The sequence below is a fragment of the Callospermophilus lateralis genome, unplaced genomic scaffold (assembly GCF_048772815.1).
Source record: "Callospermophilus lateralis isolate mCalLat2 unplaced genomic scaffold, mCalLat2.hap1 Scaffold_63, whole genome shotgun sequence".
NCBI classification, from domain to species: domain Eukaryota; kingdom Metazoa; phylum Chordata; class Mammalia; order Rodentia; family Sciuridae; genus Callospermophilus; species Callospermophilus lateralis.
Window position 1 is genome coordinate 12203479 of NW_027514713.1, and position 15342 is coordinate 12218820.

The 15342-nt window shown below is 44.7% G+C and overlaps 1 pseudogene; it reads left to right on the forward strand.

Moving 5' to 3' along the window:
* Window positions 1-13883, forward strand: part of LOC143389684 (kinesin-like protein KIF26B) — a 48887-nt pseudogene extending 35004 nt beyond the window's left edge.
* The last annotated feature ends 1459 nt before the right edge of the window (window positions 13884-15342 follow it).

The following is a 15342-nucleotide window of genomic DNA, read 5'->3' on the forward strand; positions in this document are numbered from 1 at the left end:
TTCTAAGAGGCTGAACCTAGAGAGAGAGGAGAGAACCTTTTTGAATATGTTATGGGGTAGGGAGGATTAATTGACTTCCTAAGGCACCAAGGAAGCTCTTTAAGAGTAAGACCCTAGATGGGGGCAGAGGGCATGATGTGGTCCCAGGTACAGGGCTGAGAGTCACAGAGAGTGTGTGAGGAAGCTCAGGCTCTGCTTAGAGGGGACCTGGGAGGCCCTGGGGCACCTGCCTCCTTCTCATCTATCTTCCTCATTTGACTCATCAGTTCTAGTATTCCAGGGAGCTGGCTTCTTGCAGATCAGTAAGAACATACAGAGTCATATTCCCTCATTCCCTTTCTCTCACTCTCTCACTCTCCTCTGTTTCTGTGGTTTCATTTCTACATAAGTACTTCATGCTTTCCAATTCATTGCTCTCCTAGTGCCTGCACCTTGACCCAGAATGTGGTGGGTGATGAAGGGGAAAGCTCATGCGGGAAGATTCCTATCCTAGAGACAGGCATTTGGAAATAGACAGAAGTACATGTCTGGAGAGTGTTGTGAGGCCTTCTTGCTCCAAATGCCCATGTTTTCTAGGCAGCAGAATCTTCAGCTCAGTGATGTCAAAAGCAGAAGGCCCCGCATCAGACTGCTCACCTGGTCTGTCTGTACTGCAGATGACAGAGAGAGATGGACAGTGATGGGTCATGAATATTGCTGGTGGCCAAACTCAGAATGGGATGACTGAGAGGGTTCAGCTTCCATTTAGTGAGAATGGTTTTGTTGAATGTTTTGTGAAAGTAACAGCGGTGACTTTCTCAGGCCAAACCTGGGACATTTTATACAGCAAAGTTATGTTGGCAGTTATCAGCCTGAGTTATTTCTTTACATTCTGTATTTTTCAAGTGCTGTGCTGTTTGAGCAGAAAGTGGTCAGAAAGAGAGACATCCCGATCCTCTAGCATTAGAAGGAGGCTGATTTCCAGCGCACCATCACAGACCCAGCAGGCAGTTTGTGGTGAGTGCTGCAAGACTCCTGTCTGGCTGGGGTGCCCCACTGGCCATGGTTCCTGCCCAGACCCCACCAGCAATCTGATAAGAATGGTCAGTGGCAGACTATGCCCAGCAAAACTTGGAAACATCTGCTTACAAGGTGTATATAGTAGACCTTGCAGAAAGTCCAAGAACTTTACATGGGGACCAGACAAGACCCTGGGGCCAGTCTTCTCCCCATGATGTCATAGCATGTCAATGTCATTGCTCCCTGGGTCCTTTAAAGGAAAGGAAGGACACCATCTCTACCTCTGAAATGTCCTCCACATCATTAAACTCCATTTCTCTACCCTGACTACATCCCCTTTGCCCCTGTGCTTGGTTTTCTCTATCATCACCAAAATCAGGCTTATGATGGATGTTTTAGTGGCTTTTTCCATCACTATGACCAAAAGACCTGACAAGAACAACATAGAGAGGAAAAGTTTATTTTGACTCATGGTTTCTGAGGTTCAGTCCATGGTCTGCCAACTCCATACCTCTGGGCCCAAAGTGAGGGCATGGTGGTGGAAAGCAGCTCAGGATATGACAGCCAGGAAGCAGTCAGGGATATTCTCACCAGAAACAAAATATAGACCCCAAAGGCAGGCCCCCAGTGACCTACCCCTTTAGCCACACCCAATCTGATACAGTTAACTAGCCAGTTAATTATATCATTGGGTTAATGTACTGATTTGGTTAAAGCTCTCATAGCCTAATCATTTCACCTCTGAATGTTCTTGCATTGTCTCACATATGGGTTTTTGAAGGACACTTCATATCTAAACCATGATAGTGTACCTTTGGAGGATCCTCAATTGTAGGTATAAGAATTGGATGTCAGTTTATTCTTGGAATTGATGGAAGGGCAACCAAATTCAAAACTTCGTGAACAACTAAGTTTCCTGTTTATTAACATTCAGGAGAATCTATTCATAGGTCCCAAAGCACAATTAACTCAGTATTGGGTAAACTTCCCAAAAAGGAGTGAGCTAGTGATGGAAGTTCCAAAGATTGCCAGATGGAGTGCAAGGAAGGCAATGGGAATTAGTTGGCTTTCAAGATATTTCTGTGAATCAGATATCACTCAGTGAAATGCCACTCTCCATTCAGGCTTGTTTACTTTTCTCTCTGTCCATCAGGGTGATCTCCACTCCCATCCCATGTGATGCTCTTGTGTGAGTGTTGGTGAGACACAAAGGGTGGTCCTTGTTCAGATAGTTCTCCATCTGACCACATGTCATCAGTGGTAGCCAGACTCCAAGATGGCCACCACCAGTCCCTTCCTCCTGGTATTCCCACCATACCAAGGTTGGTCTCTGTGAATCATAGGATAAGGCAGATTAGGTTATAGAAGTCACTGTCGCTTCTGTCTTAGCTGCTCTCACTCATTCTCTTGGATCACTAACTCTGGAGGAAGCCATTTGCTGTGTCATAAATGCCCACATAGCAATAAACTAAAGCTTCTACCAAGGGTCACATGAGTGAACCTAGAAGTGGGTCTCCCAGCCCCCATCAAGCCTTCAGATGATTTGTAGTCCCATGTGATAGCTTAGAGAACCTAGGCTAGAATCACTCTGCTAAGCTTTTCCTAGACTTCTGATCCAGAGTAATGTGTGAGCTAAGAGCTTCCATGGCTAGGATTCCCCAATCATTTGTTAAGCTGCAGTGGATAATTAATACACTGTCCCATTCCATAAATCTCCTTGGTTCTTCATACAAACAGTCCTTAGCAGGGTCATCCTAGAAATGCCTGAGCTACCCAGAGCTGCCCAAACACTGTGACCCCTGCCCCAACTCTCTCTCTCTCTCTCTCTCTCTCTCTCTCTCTCTCTCTCACACACACACACACACACACACACACACACATACACACAAATAGCTTCAGTTTTGGAATGCGTATTTCTACATTCTCAGGATAGGTAAGGAGGAAGAGCATTACCCTCTCCATTGATCAGACTATTTTTTAAGCATTATCTTGTTCATTCCCATTTTAAAAATCTTGGACACTACAGAGACAGACATTTACTTTGCCCAAGGGGTTGATGTTTCTCATAAATCAGTGCCTGCATTTTGTTGAAAAGTGAATGTAGGAATGGTGTGTAAGTGTGTGTGTGTGTGTGTGTGTGTGTGTGTACACAGAGTAAAGATCCAGGCTTTTAAAAGCTACACCTGATGTGAAATTTAGGGAGCATAGGGTGCAAATGATGTTTTGTGGAGAAAATTAACTCTGGACTGGGTATTCCTCATCAACTGACAGATACTTGCTGTCAAGTTGGGCTTCAATGTGTGATCATCTTGCCTTGATGTCCCACGTAGAGAGGATACAGCCTTTTCTGGTTCATGTGAGGTATCCCCTACCCAGGCTCCTGTGCTAGGGCAAGAATATTCAGAAGTGGAGCAGTGGGATTGGGAGAGCTGTAACCTTATCAGACCATACTTCATTGAGTAGACTGACTGACTGACTACTGTAGGCAGGTGGGGCATGGATGGAGGAGGTGGGTCCCTGGGGTCATGACCTGGGAGGGTGCTTCATCCCTGTGACTTGCCCCACCTTCTTTCTCTGTCTGTGCCTCTGCCTCTTTGCTGCCTAATGGTAAGCAGCTTTCCTATGCTGGGCTCCCCCATCATAGGCTGCCTCACCTCGGGCCAGAGCAATTGACTCAGCCTTCTATTGTCTGAGATCTCTGAACCCCTGACCCCCCTGGTAAACTTTTCCTCCTCTATGTTGTTCTTGTCAGGTATCTTGGCCATAGTGATGGAAAAGCTCATTAAAACAATACCATACGCCATCACTCCCAGTTTGACAAACCTACTTTGTGTGTGTGTGTGTGTGTGTGTGTGTGTGTGTAGGGGAAGTGAACCAGTTCTTTGTGCATGGTGTAGAAGCACTCTAAGGTACATATCCTATCCCTAGGGTTGGAGCCTCATGCCCTAATTGCCCCCTGAAGTCCCACCTTTCAGTGCTGTTATGTTGAGGCTGAAGCATCAACAGGAATTTTGGAGAGACACATACATTCCAACCACAGCACCCGATAAACAAGAGCCCAGGGAGTTGGTCCCCTCTAGATGTGCCCTGTGGGAGAGGAGTCCCTCAGCTTGACCTGAAGGACACTGTATTAGGAACTCAGATCTCCATGAAGGCAGAAAGATCTCTGATAAAGCAAATTCCTGACAATTGTAAAAGCTAGAGCCACTTTTGTTTTTTACAAGTTGTAAGAGAATAATGTAGCAGAAAACCCCAACTGTATTCTATGGTATTGAACACACAGTGTGTCTGCATGTACATCAGCAGCTGAGGGGGCGGGGATGGAGAGGCACAGCAGCAGCATTCACTATACTACTGAAGTTCCCCTGCTGCAGATTCACACTAGAGTGATGTCCCTTTCTCGTGTTAAATGGAACCCCCCAATGGGAACCACAAAGACATAACCTGAGGACATACCCACAAGAGATACAAGAGTGAAAATGTTTCACCACAAATATCAACAAAACAGGTGAGAAGATAATCGTAGAATGACATAAGTCACACTGAATCAAAACTTGCCCTGCTCTCCTTATAAGGACACAAGCCAGGCTGAACCAGGAGCTCATCCTAGCCCCTTATGACCCCCATCATAGGAAATTTTATCATAATAATGCCACTCTGCAAAAAAAGTTCTGATCTTTCGCTATGGAGTTTTGACCTACACATGTCTCTGAGGGATACGATTCAACCCATAACACTCCCTGCTCTTACCTATCTGAAAGTTTGTAGTGATAAGTGTTGACTTTGGTTGTATAATTATTCTCCGTCAATCCATACCATCATATTGTCTTTCTAAGCTTGTCCATAAGTGACTGATGTAGGAATATTTGTATCTACCATTCACAATGGATTTGGGTCTGTCAGTTTGGGGTTTCTTTTGTGATTTTATGCTGGCACCATCTTTTCTGGCTTCATGGCCCCATAATACCTGCTTCATGAAATATATTGTGAATTGTTCCCTGTTCTTCTACTTCCTGGAAATGTTTGTATACAGGTAGTATTAATGAGTATTCAAAGGTTCTAGAATTCTCCAGTGATATCTTCTACAACTGAAGATCTTTTAGGAACTTTTCCTATGAGGAACTTAATTTTCCTGATGGTCACCCAGCCATATAAATGTTCATGTTCTTATGGTAACTCCTGCTTCTCCAGAAATCGTCCATTTCATTCACATTGTACAGGTTTGTAGAGTGTCACTGATATTAGTCTTCATGTTTATTTTTTTCTCCTTGTGCTGGTTTTGGGTTTATTTTGATCATCATTTTCTGTTTCTGAAAGTAGAAGTTTAGATTATGGATTTGAGAACTTTCTATTTGTCTAACATAAGCATTTGATGCTACGAATCTCTAAGCAATGTTTTCATTGCATGCACAAACTTTGATATGATGTATTTTAATTTTTGTTCAGCTCCAGATATGTTCTCAGTTTTTTCTTTCAATGGTCAAAACATATCTTAAAGAACTCAAAGGGAAAAAAATAACATCTTCTATTTACCTACATATTTGTTATTTGTTTTTTTTTTTTATTTTTCCCTTTATCCCTGATGCCAAGTTTCTTCTAGCATCATTTTCTGTCTGTCGGAAGAACCACCAATTATTTTTGTTAACAAGTCAGCTGGCTCTTAGCTTTCTTTTATATGAAGATATAATTATTTTCCCTTCCTTTCTGAAGAACATTTTTGATATATGAGATTTTGGTTTTCCTATGTTTTTCCTTTGGGCATTTTAAAAATGTTGCTTCGCTGTCTTCTCTCTTACCTAATTTCTGATAAGAATTCCACAGTCATTTAAATGGTTCCGTGCCAGCCAATATGGTATTGTTTTCTTCTGGTTAACTTCAAGTGTTTTCCTTAATCCCTGGTTTGTAAATGATCCATGTGTCTGGGCATGGACTTTGAGTTTCTCCTACCGAGGTTTGCTAAGCTGGTTAAGTCTGTAGATTCATGAACTTCACCACATTTGGAAAATCAAGTCCTAATTTCTTTCTGTGGCATACTCTATGCTTCTCATTTTGGATCCCTGATGACATGAATCCTAGACCATCTCCTAGTTCCTGAAGCTCTATTCATTAAAAATAACAAGAGCAGAGCTGGGGTTGTGGCTCAGTGGTAGAGCTTGCCTTGCACCTGTGAGGCCCTGGGTTTGATCCTAAGCACCACATAAAAATAAATAAACAAAATAAAGGTATTGTATCCAACTACAATGAAAAAAATTAAAAAAAAAAAAACAGCATCGACAAACTTTATTCTCTCCTTTGTTTGATTGGAGCAAACTGTGTTGATCCATCTTCAGGTTCACTTTCTTGGGGCTTCCCAGCACCCTATGCATAGTGGCCCTCAGGGCTGCCATCTTGCTCTCACTGATCAGTGAGACCTGCTTCTGTTCAGAGTCTGTGAAGGTGTTTGTCACTTCTGGCTTTCTGGAATGCTACCCATAAAATCCTCAGAGTTGTGGATTCGCACTGACCCAAACATCCATCCCACCCTCCCTACAACTGACCTGAGGGTTTCTAACTCTTTATTTTGGCTCACTTTACTTTACAAACTTCAGGGTCCCTAGAACCAAAAGAAAAGAGCAATTCCACATGGGTGCATTTGACTATGAAGTCAGTAGCAGCGCTGAGATGGTTTAACACCTCCAGTTCCTGAAGCCCATGTGCTTTCTCCCTAGGACCTCTAGCAGGAACCAAGAGGGGATTCTGGGTGCAGAGACCGAATGGCGTGCAGTGAAGCACCCAGCCACTGCTGCAGGCCACTAGGTTCTCCTCTTACTTCCCTGAACATGGGATTATGGGGATGATGCCACAGAACACTCTGGAATCTCCAATGCCTCTCCAGAGGTGCTTTCTCCAACAGCTGCCACATAGCCTCTCCACACACCTCAGGGAGGGGCCTATAGACTGGGAAAGGGGTACTTTCTGGCCAAAGAAATCTGCCCAAATGGAATCAATCATACAATGGCTCAAGGGGAGAATCTCTGTATACACATGGCCAAGGGGAGTGAGTCCTCACCTGCATTGGCTCTAGGCAAGTGAGTCCCCATCTAAACTGGCTCAAGGTACACGAGTATCAACCCTGAACAGGAAAGGGAGGCACTGTGACCCAGGCCTTGGTCTGAGGTCTTACCCTTCCCCAGAGGTCTCCCTCTTTGGTTTTGTTTTTGTTTTTTCCTCTCCATCTTGTTTTAAACATGGCCTCTTTTATTTATTATTAGTCTTTGGAATAACAATTTTATCTCATAATTTGTGGGAATAGAAGATTATTCAGATCCATCTCTGCTATCCCAAAGAACAGCAGGGCAGGTGCAAGAAATAGAGGCATTCCCACGTGCCTGGGTCTTTTCCTGCAGCTATAACAAAGCATCTTAGACTGGGTAATTTATTAAGAATAGAAATCCACTTCCCACCTTTCTAGAGACTGGCAAGTCCAAGGTCTAAGTGCCTGATTCCTGTAACCTCACATGACGTCCTCCAGCTACACCAGTTCACTGACACATATGGGCATCTTCAGGTCCTCCAAGAAAACTGCCAGGCCTCGCAGGCTTCGGATTGGCAACACTTCACGCCCTCTCATTCTCTTTTTTTTTTCTCAAATTTGACTTTACATGGGGCTCTGTATCCTTTCTATCCTAAGGAGCAGCTACAAAGGCTTCAGGCAAACTTCACCTTTTTTAGTCATTCTGGAGCAGGAGGAGTCAGAAATTCAGAGACACAGTGGATCAGGCCCCCTTCAGCCTCAGGATGAAAAACTATTGTGATTATGTCCGCTTTCCCAACACCCTCCTGCCCAGGAGAGAGCCCCTGATGCCCCTGATGTGCCTGTCCCTTCTGAAGGAGTACTCAGGATCACAGTCCAGGCTTTAATAGATTGAGCAGAGACACCAAAACTTCCCACAGGCAGAGAAACCAGGGAAATGGATCAAACCCTCTAATTCTCAAAAGCAAGAGGCAAGTTTCCTTTCATACATGGGTGAAAATTTTACGTCCTGTGCTTAGAAGGCCAGAAGGCCACAGCTCACTCACTTATGACTCTGGTCATAAGGAAGATGATGCTTGGGTCAGAGGGAACTATGGGCCTTGTTATAACTTGTTATAACTCATGTGCTTGTTATTTCTCTTTAGAGATCAGCCCCTAAGGACACAAAGGAGCTGATCATCTCTGTTCACCATTCCCAAGTCACTTCTTATTTGTTTTCCATCTCTGAAAATAGACATAAGTGATCTGAAGACAGGCAATCAAAAGGATATTTATCTTCAATGAGCATCTTCTCTCAAATTCTCATTTTGGCTCATATGTACCAAATCCTGTGGTATTTAGTCCCAACACATCTTGTCAGTCAACTTTACATTGCTATGATAAAATACCTGAAATAAATAATGTAAAAAAGGAGGAAAGATGTATTTTGGCTCATGGTTTCAGGATTTGACCCTGTTGCTTTGGGCCTGCAGCAAGACACCATAGCCTGTTGGGAGCCAGAGGTGGATCAAAGCTATCACCTCATGTAGGCCAGGAAGCAAAGAGAGGGAGTGGGCAAAGGGACCAAGGTTCCAACATCCCCTTGAAATGCACATGACCAATGACCTAACTTTCTCCCACTAGGTCCCACCTCCTAAAAGTTCTACCATGTCCAATAGCATAACCTGCTGAGGACCTAACCTACCACTCATGGCCTTTGGGGGGCATTTATGATCCAAACCATTACATCCTTTCAAGAAATCATTTATTACCTGATTTTGTTAGTGTGTGTGTGTGTGTGTGTGTCTGTGAGAGTGAGAGAGAGAGAGAGAGAGAGAGAGAGAGAGAGAGAGAGAGAGAGAATATGAGCAATGGATTTTTTTTTCAACAAAGAAACACCGAGATCTTGGGTAAGCTACTAATGGTCTTTGTACCTTAGTTTCCTCTTCTGTGAGAATTAAATGAGATACTGTGTATATATTGGTAAGGATAGGTTTGTCTAGGACAGAAAACCCCCTACAGCAATATAGAGATTTAGTGTCATGTGGTAGTCTCCAGAGTGCTGGGAGACTAGGATATCTGTCTTGTTTTTCTTCTTTTTTGCTGATTGTTTCTAGCAGCTATACATACCACTTCTACTTATATCCTATTGGTCAAAATCATGCCGGAGTATGGTCTGCACTGGATTTGGCCATGTGCCCTGCTGAAATCCTGGTGTCTCTTGCTGAGGAAGGAAAGAATATGGTGCTGCACAGATAGCTCAGTGGTGGAGAGTTGCCTAGCATATGCAATGCCCTGGGTTCAATCCCCAGAACCACACACACACAAAATAGGATAGATATTGGTGGTCAGCTAATAGTTTATAATAGTGCATCAGGCATGGTGACTAGTGTCTGGCATGCAGTCTGTGTTTACTGTAGTGCTGTTGTTATAAACAAATACACAGTATTTTCTGGAAATACTATAACCACACTTTCAAACACTGGGACCTTTTTTCTCTAACATGGATGTATCTTTCATTTCATTTTGGCACATGTCCCCATGCTGAGCACACTCAGGGTGGTTCACAGTTCTAGGCTGCACGTTGGGGGTTCTAAGAGCAGAGCAGGAATTTTACTGGGCTTCTCCAGGTAAATCCCTGGGAGTTCGTGCTGGGGTCAGGGGTGGGAGGTCAGAGCATTTCAGTGCAGCTTTGCAGGTGACCACAGGGTCCCTGCCATGACCCCATTCCTTGCATCAAAGAAAGATATCAAAATTTGAAGTGCAAAAGAATCAAACGTGGCTTATTCCTCTCCCTAGGTTCTCAGAGACGTTGGCTCATCCTAGCATTGTCCCTCGATACCTCCTCCCCTGTGAGAAAACCCACCACCAGCACAGGGGTCCGCTGGGTGGATGGCCCCTTGCGGAGCACCCAGAGGGACCTCGGGGAACCATTTGAGATCAAAGTCTATGAAATCAATGATGTGGAGAGCTTGCAGCGGTGACACAGTGGCGCCAGCAAGGAGAGTCCATTTCCTGGAGTGGGAGCGGTTCCCCATGGTCCTGCCCTGAGAAGGTACCTGCTTCTGTTGTGGGAAGGTGGGTTACCATGGGCCCATAAAGTGGGATAGACACTTTGGAGGGAACTCTGTGTCCTCTCCTGAAATGCCTTAAAGACTCATATGCTGGGGGACACAGTGGTCTGAGGGGCTTTTCTGGCTCCTCGTCTTGAGGATTCATACTTATGCAGACCAGCATTTGCCAAGTTGGAGCACCATCTGCTTTCTACATTTAATAACAGCCTGCAACAGTCTCCCCCATGGCTGAGCTGCCTGGTTTATCAAGGCAGAAATCCCACTGAGGTCTCTGAAGCCCCTCCCAGACTTCCCAGTGACCATCTCCTTTCTTATAGACATTCTTTAGAAGTGTTCCTCTCTAGAAGAGGTCATGTGGACTGGAGAAGAGAAGAAGGATCTCTTTTTCTTTTGAATACACTGCCCCTTTCCTTCTCCATCACTGTACAGGAGGTTATGTGCTTTAACGCAAAACTGAATATTCTGGAGCATCGCCAGCAGAGGATCGCAGAGGTCAGAGCCAAGTACGAGTGGCTGATGAAGGAGCTGGAGATGACCAAACAGTACCTGATGCTGGACCCCAACATGTGGCTCCGTGAATGTAAGGCCCATGGTTCATTTCTATCACTGTGGCTAACAGGTTCCCCAGTGACAGACGCCTGGCACCTAAACCAGGGTGACCTCTGCACACTTCATCTAGGGGCAGATGGAGACAGTTGTTCTGAGGGAAAAATCCTACTCTTCTGGGGCAGGTGGGAGGGGCTGGAAACAGCAAAGGAGTGGTGAATATTGCTCTTGCAAGATTATTTCTTATGTGTTTTAGTCCAAAGCACTTGAAAATGAAATTTTTCCCCCCTGCATGTGACAGATCACCCAGACATGAAGGCTGTATTATAAATCTCCTAGGCCACAAAATCACACTGCTTATCTAACCTGAAATAGACATGAATTTATAGAGCTCTTGATAGGGTAGAGTGTACGACCATAGTAAAGCCTCACGGAGGACCCAGAAAGCAAGAGGAGCGGCCTGGTGTTATTTCCATTTAATAGAAAGCCCCGAATGACAGTAACCATCTAGTAATGATTCAGAGGAATTTTGTTCCCTTTGAGAGGTATTCAATTGTCTCTTATTTATTTCTTCCTAACCATTCCATTTACTGCAAAATAAAACTTAAATCTGGTCCCAACTACTACACTGATGTGGGAAACAATCCCACAATCTGGGGGATAAAATATGCTACTCTCATTAAAATTCTCTCCCTGTTTCCCATCTGGCTCTTTTCTCCAGCCCTCAGCTGCCTCTGTCCCCTCTCAAAACACCCCTCCCCTGCATGTCCCCCTTTCCTAGTGTTCCATGGAGTGAGGATAGCCCACGAGTGAGGTCTGAGGCATAGATTTGTGTGCCAGAGAAGCTGTTTTTTTAAAATATTGGGTGAAATGATTTTTGGTGAAAAAGAAAGTGCCAGGATTTGTCAGACGCCTGGCTCATCCCAGCACCTGCCGCTTGTGACAGGTTTCTTTTCCATATAAATGGAGTAGTACCATGTCCCCCAAGTACATCAGTGGATTCTAGTGACCGTACCCAATAGAGAGAGCATCCTTTGCTTCGGGGATGCAGATCTGTGGCTAGGCCCACTGTCCCACAAACACAGCCTGTGACTGCAGGCACCATACGGGAAATGAAGTCCTCTATTAGAAATTTTCTTCCTTCAAAGGTATTTTTATCAAAGGTATTATGGGGCAGACAAGACAGAACATTAGCTAATGTCTGACTAGGGCACAAACATGGAGCCTAGTGCTTGTTCCTCTCCCACCTGTGGCTGCCTTTTCTTTTTTTTTCTTTTTTTTCCCCATAAATCTCTGGACATTTTGAGATCCTGGGGCATCCCTTGAGACAGTCCCTTCATTTTTAAAAAAATGTTTCATTGTAGTTGGACACAATGCCTTTACTTATTTTTATGTGGAGCTGAGGATCAAACCCAGAGCCTAACATGTGCTAGACGAGCACTGCACCACTGAGCCACAACCCAGCCCTCCCACAGTCCCTTCATTTTTAACATTTTCATTAACATTTTATTTTTCAAGAACTGTTTATGCCCAAGGCAGGCTTGAAAATGATCCTCATCTTACAAAGCACATTTTATCCCAGGAAGGGAGCAGGCTTACACCTCAGTACACCTGTGTTTCAGATGCTTCCAAGAAACATATGAAGACATTCCTTCTTGCCTTCGTATATGTCAAGAATTAGGTATTGTTGATGCTAAGAAAGAGAATGAACAGAAGGCCACATGAAAGGAGAAGCACAGATTGTTTTTCTAAGATGAGTGGAAAATAAGAATGGGGAAAAAATTAAAAAAATACTATGGAGGCTGCATGCTGACTATTCCTGTTGTTGGGCTGGCAGGGTATTGGCAAAGAAATAGATGTGCTGGGTCCATTTTTATTTTTTAGATTTGATGCCCTTTTGAAGTGGTCCAGTGATGAGGTCTGATGGGGTTATGGTGTAGTGTGGTGTTGTTTCTTCAGTATTAGAGGGGCATTCAGCCTGTTAGACTGGGTCTCCCTCCAGCTGTAGTCCTTATTAACTGTAACCTTGAGTGAGTGTCCTCACAGTCTCGATCTCAGGGATGCCCTCTGTATAAAGCAGTTTCCTTCTGTTACAGTCCCTGATAGTCCTGTAGCATGACATGGTTTTCAAATATGTTCACATTCGTTATCTTCTTTTTGAATTTATTCTTCTCAACAACTCAAGGTAGATAGAATAGGCAGGTTAGAAATTATTACACTCATGTTACTTTTAAGGACATGGGTCCTGCAGAAGTTAAGGTCACAGAGCCAGTATGGAACAGCTGGGAATCAAACGCAAGTCTCCAGCTTTGGATTCCACGGCCACTCCACTAGCTGTGGTTGCTGCCCCTGCTGTCCTCCCCATATGGGGACTCCTTGCAGCACCTCTGGAGTTAGTACCAGGCAGCCCACCCCTCTGCCTAGCCACCATGGACATAGTAGGAAAACTGAGTCCAGGTGGGTTTGACTACAGACACCTGCTCTTCAGAAACTGAAGGACTCAAACTTTTCACCCCTTGTAGGCCTGAGTGTCAGCATCCTGCTCCTAAGTGTCAGCTTGTCTTCTGAGCTTAAGAAAGCTCACCTATCAATTTAAATCTATTTATCATATTTCCTGAATGATCATCGAGTACATGAGACTGCCTAGGAAGACCAGAGACAGGTCAGGTTTCTCAGCCTGAGAGGTGGATACAAAGTGCTCATGAAGGAATAGGAAGCAGAAACAGCCTTTATCTAAGGAGGCAGAGGGATTTGTCACGTTAGATCACAAGGGAGCGATTTGTCCCTCACCAGCTTCAAGATCTGCATTCTTCATGGAGAATAATGGTGTCATCTTTCACAGATGCTGTGGTGGAGATGCCAGAGGTGGGGGCAGCTAGATTTTTGCCTTATTTCTCAGAATAATCTCAACAAAATGTTAAAGATCTAAAAACTGGTAACCAGTGTTTCAATCCACTGGCTGAGAAGCCGGGGATTAGGTAGGAAGGACACCAGGTCTCTGGGGTCAGGTGAAGAAATCAGATCTGGGGACAGAGGGGCAGATACGGGCAGTCCTGTGGTCTGGGCTGAGCAGATGGGATGGCTCTTTCTGCCTGCCAGAGTCTCCAGGCCCTTCCTCTTTTGCAGTCAACTTGGAGCAGGTGCTGGAGCTGGATTCCCTGGAGTACCTGGAGGCCCAGGAGTGCATTACTGAGCGCCTGGAGAGCCGCATCACCTTCTGCAAGGACCATCTCATGATGATCACCTGCTTTGACATCACCTCCAGGTGCTGATAAGGAGCTGCAGATCCCCGGTCCACCAGTCCCTTTGCTCCCCAGAGGGATGTCACCCTCCCCCAGGCCCTCTGTGCTGGCAACACCCCAAAGACTATAGAATGAGGATGAAGGTTGATGGCAAGTCTGGAGGGAGCATTGAGTGGAAGGTGAGTTTTCTTTTGTTTTCTGAAGTAGGGAAGGTGCAAACCCTGAACCCATGGAAGGAGAGAATGATAGGAAGCCCAAGGGACGTCAGAGCCCCATGAGACTGAAATAAAAGCACTTTGAGGAACTTAACTTGCTCATACATAAGAACTGCTGGCAAAGAGACCTCTCCGTTTTCATACTTTTGTGAGGGGGAGGGTGGACACAGGATTTCTGTGGAAAGTGAAAACAAAACACCCATGACAAGATGACCCAGGGTGACGGATTAAGTGCCTTGCAAATGTTTATGATTACCCAAACATTTGTGTTCATACTCTTCTCTTGTACAGATGGTGCTAGTCAAGACGCAAACAACAAAACCCACAGAAGAAAAAATCCCACACGTTTTTGAAATGTACTCATGGCTCATTTTTCTCTTGGTGTTTTATCCTTTTTCTGACTTGCTGTTTTTAAGTAAGTTGTGTTTGTAGAGCTAGTTCCTAACCAGTATTGCATATGAATAAATGTTAACTGTCTTATATGATGACTCTGGTAAGGCCACTCGAACAGAACAGAGAGACTTTCATCCACACAAGCAAATGTGAGTTTCCAAAAAATGGTTTTGGAAAGGCAGGTGATGCTCACTGCCTCCTCCCACGAGCAGCAGTTGGGCCAGCAGACCCAGAGGGCTGATCATGGAGCAGCATGAGTGAACTTGAGCCATCAGAAGAGGAGACAGGGCTTGCATCTCTAAGGGAGCAGTTGTCCTTTGTGACCTGGGCCAGACTTCTCCATCTAGGTAGGCAATTGTTCCATCTCCAGCCCCCCATCCTCATCCTTGCCCCACCCATCCAGCCATCCAGGGTTTTTAATATCCTCAAAACAAGTTCATGCTCATTTCTATTCCAAAGACCTTGGATTGAAAACTTGAATCAATTAAGCAGAGCTATATTTCTTTGTTTTTGAGTTTTGTGGATTTATTGAAGTGGCAGTGGAGGACAGGGGGTGGGGTGGTGACTTTGAGTTGAGAGGCTTCTTCTGCTGGTACGTACTTATAGACTCCAATCACATTGGTGTAGAACAAGAAGGATGCTTGGGAGCACACTGCTTTTCTGTTATCCAGAGTCCTGCCCAAGAGCAAGAAGTTCAGTTCTTCCCTGTCCCAAAGCCTGCATACCACCTAGGAACTATGCTTGTTTCCTAAAGCTTGGCACCCAAAGTCAGAGAGACGTTCCTCCTTCCTAAATCCCATAACTATAGACATGTAGAGTAGAGTTGAATGAATATGTATATCCAGGTATTGGCTCCCAAAACCTTATTCTCAAATTGCAAA